At 32.8% G+C, this 4174-nt stretch overlaps 1 protein-coding gene across 3 annotated transcripts in view; it reads right to left on the bottom strand.

Moving 5' to 3' along the window:
* The window catches only part of LOC119632666, a 43254-nt gene that overhangs the window by 31814 nt on the left and 7266 nt on the right, over positions 1-4174 (bottom strand). The gene's annotated exons all lie outside the window — the stretch shown is intronic.

The following is a 4174-nucleotide window of genomic DNA, read 5'->3' as shown; positions in this document are numbered from 1 at the left end:
AAAAAAAACTTTAAAAAAATTTCACAATTACCCCCCCCCCCCCCCCCCCCCCCTTACTCATCCCTCGGTCCGAGGAGTGCATTTAATCTTAAAAATTTATCTCTAAAGCAAGCGGGTTCAATCATGTGTATACACACGCATGTATATTATAAATCTAAAAGTGTGTCTATATATTGCATATCGTTACGAATATGCACTTTTATCATTAAAAAAAACAAAATAAAAAAAAAAAAGTTATTATTGTTTTATAAAATGCCTTTTCTACTCTAATCTTGAACGAAACGTTAAACTATATTCTCGCCGTCTGTGTTGTAAAAACGGCGATAATCCAAATGTGACATTAAACACAGCTCCGCTTGTTTCTTTCAATTTTCACACTCTCACACAATTCGTAAAATAATCAACTCAATTCATTTTTCATGGAAAATATTAATAACAGCCCTCGCTGATATCAAAACGTGCTATATGTCGTACATGTGGAGATCATATTGCAAAAGTACAACATGATACTGTGGAACAAAAAGTAAGACCAATATACAAGTTATGTTGCGCCGATTTATCGAATATAAAGAATATTTTTTTTATTCAAAACTGGTAACACTGTGCGCTAGACATTTATGTCAAAAGTCATTAGGATTTCACGAACTAAGCAAAGAAATTGCATTAAATTTCGTTTGCGCAATGAAATGCGATGGCACCTTGGATCTATGTATACGATCCGGGAATATCGTGCAATAATTGAGCCAAGACTGAATAAATCCCGCCAAAGTCACTTAATAATCAATGTGATGTTAACGGTTTTCTTCGACTATCGTGGACTCGTCGTGCATTATGAACATCTTCCGTCAGGCTAAACTGTTAACAATGAATATTATTTGAGTTTGAAGATTACTTTGAGGGCGATAAAATAGATTTAAAAACGAGAAAATTAAATTAGTCTTACTTTTTGGACATATAATTACTTTTATATGTAACAATAGTATGTGCCCCTACGTTGATATTGTGTCCCCTTGTTGATGAGCAACTTTTCGTGTAACCAGGCGTGCGTATGTCTATTAGACTTAATTTTATGTAATCACACCATTACATCAATTTTATTTAACCAATGTAGTAGATAGTCTATCAATGTCCTCTTATATCTAAAAACTGTTGTCCAAACAAATCTGAAGGCAAGCTTGTAGTGCCACTATAAGAGAAATGGAGGCCTTCGAGTCATGCGTACGTGCCATAGCTAAGCTAGCTAGTCCGGGAAGAAGTAGCATATTTTTGCTCACGGACACTACTACGACGGTTAGCGCCAAAAGAAATTGCACGTACGTGCTCCTTATCGAATATGCGGGCAGACGAAACCTTAACCTATCGAGCGGGGATCCTATGTGGCGCTGGAGCCCTTGAATACCCACCCTGCTCCCTTCGGCCCAAAAAATATATATGTGTATTAGTATATTTGTCTCACGCAAATATTCAATCATACGTAAGTTTAACATGCCAATGGATTGATGGAATGGATGGCGGCAATAGTGTAGTATTATCAACGGACCGACGACGAGGAATTACTAAATGATGAGAAGAAAAAGAAAACGTTTAACTTAGATACGTATCAGCATTGACAAAAAAAAGGGAAGAAGGAAAACGTGTCCACATTAATGCAACACGTTGGCGGGAAAAAGTAGTTATGCTCTTTGATATTCGTTCAGGGTATTCTTTTCCACTTCCATTTCCTATTATATTTTAAGTTTATCTCCTATTAAAAAAATGGTAGAAACATTTCCGTATTTAAAAATACTTTCCGAGTTATACCTTAAGCAAGCACATTAAAAACTTAAGTTGAGAAAAAGTTCAGTTCAAATAATATCACGTACGTATCCAGATGGACACACAAAATCATATAAAGTAATAGTTTTCATTGAAATCAATTTAGACAGGCAATAGCCGGCATAATCTCTACTATTATTATTATTATTATTATTATTAATTTCGCCAGAGAAAGACTAAACTAAGACTAAACTCTTAAAAGCACTAGCATCTAAGGCTATCGGCTAATCTCTACTATTTGTTAAAACATTGATGAAATTATTTTACGACAGGACAGATCTCCACTGGACTATAACATTTCAGTTTTTGTATATTTTCACGCAATTCGAATTTTTTGTTTTATTAGTACAGAGAGCAGCTTACGCTAGCATGAATTTGGAGTGAAGAAGAAACTATGAAGGTGGATTCTTCCCAATTTCATTTTCTATCGTTGTTTCTGTTCCGGACTAGGAGAATATGTGGCACATGGCACATGTCATGGAGCTCAGTTTCAGTAATAATTCGTTTGTATCGATGTTTGTGTGATACCATTTCGTTGCCCTGGTAGTATGGAAAATGCTTATGAAAATCGTCGAAGAATTGCAATTTTTTTAAAAAACTACTAAATAACAGAGGTACAAAGGTCCCTTCCGAGAACAATGGGTAAATTTATATCGACAATTTTCCTTTAGAGAGATATCATAAAAGCAATCCGCTATTGGCAATAGCGAACGTTAAATAATCGTGGCTGAACGGGGTATTTGGTAACTAGCCACCGATCTCGTAGTGTAAACTGTATCATAATTATATGGGAACATTTTCAGAGGTCAAAAAGATGAAAGGCAGAAATTAATTAATTCCTTCCCTATGAAGAATTGTAAATAAGCCTATGTTTTAACACGATATTGTTTTATTTCTTTATTATATTTATTGTCTTTAATAAAAATTGTTAATCAAATATTTTGAAACCATATATTATGCATTGTAAAATAAAAAAAAAAAAAATATAAAAAAAAAAAGTAAATTATGATCACTCATATAAAACGAAACTTATAGTGGCTTATTTAAAGCTTATACTACACTGATAGTATATAGTATGCACACACAGTGATGGCAAGAATATATCTTCCAACGTGAAATATATCAACAATGTGTGTATGTACCTATGTATATGTCTCATGTATATTGAAAACCTAATTTCAAACATAAATATGTAAGCGAATGCCATACAAGTAATACAGTAACGTAACCGTGACCGAAGAATGCGAAGTTGAAAAACCCATCGATTATACTTACACTGTTCATTCTAGCAGTAGTCGATATTGCTTTATATAAGGGTATGGATATCGTTATCGCGTTCATTGCAATATTAAAAAATGAACATATAATTTAACAATCAATGCATATAGCTTTCTATTGCAACCATGTTACAGATAGAATGAATTAAATGATTATCCAAATTTAAAATGTTTCCTTATAACTAAAATTGAAATCTTGTATCGATTTTATTATATAGGTATAAGCGCGAAGCTTATATTAAACAGAAAGACATTAAACATTATACTTTATAAGTGTCGTTTTACCTGATCGCGTATCATTCTGCTGAGATCCATTATTACACGTGATAAATAGATGCGTATATGAAAATTATATATATATATATATATATATATATATATATATATACATAAATCTAGAAATGCGAGCATATATTCTGTTGTCTGTTGGATACGTTGCATTGAATATCTTAAGAATTTATTTCGACAATCTAACGGTAAATATTTTTTTTAAAATAGATAGACGAGAAAAATGAAAACAAATAGCGGAAAAAAATATAGTATTAATATATATATTCAGAATGTGCGTATATTATTTAAACGGTGTTCAGTAAAATTGGACGTTTCTATATATATATATATATAAAAAAAAAATATAAAAAAATAAAAAAAAATTGCGATGGAATGTGAATATGTGTCCAAAGAACAATTGGAATTTCGATCCTATCGACTCGAGAGCAGTCATTTTTCTATATCATTTCAATAAGGACACTTGATGAACATATAGGAGGTGGAGTGGACAAGGGCCGCATACGTTCCACTTTCATATTGCTAATCTTTTCATCCGAACTTATGTTTTCAAGCAAATTAAGACGTTTTGAACGTCGGTACGATTACATCAGATGCTATTGCTAGCATTCCTCAATGATTATTTCTATGGAATTAAACTACACCTCCGAGCTAATACCCCAGATAGCGACACCAACGCGCCTGTACAAAACTCCAAAATACTATATCATATATTATAACGCAGTACTTTTCCCATGGAGAATCACGATATTTGCCAATACGGTACGATAGTAACTAGATACATCCAACCTTTG

This window comes from Glossina fuscipes, unplaced genomic scaffold, assembly GCF_014805625.2.
Source record: "Glossina fuscipes isolate IAEA_lab_2018 unplaced genomic scaffold, Yale_Gfus_2 1, whole genome shotgun sequence".
Classification (NCBI taxonomy): Eukaryota; Metazoa; Arthropoda; class Insecta; order Diptera; family Glossinidae; genus Glossina; species Glossina fuscipes.
Note: the sequence above shows the minus strand (reverse complement) of the source record. Positions and strands in the feature narration are given on the sequence as shown.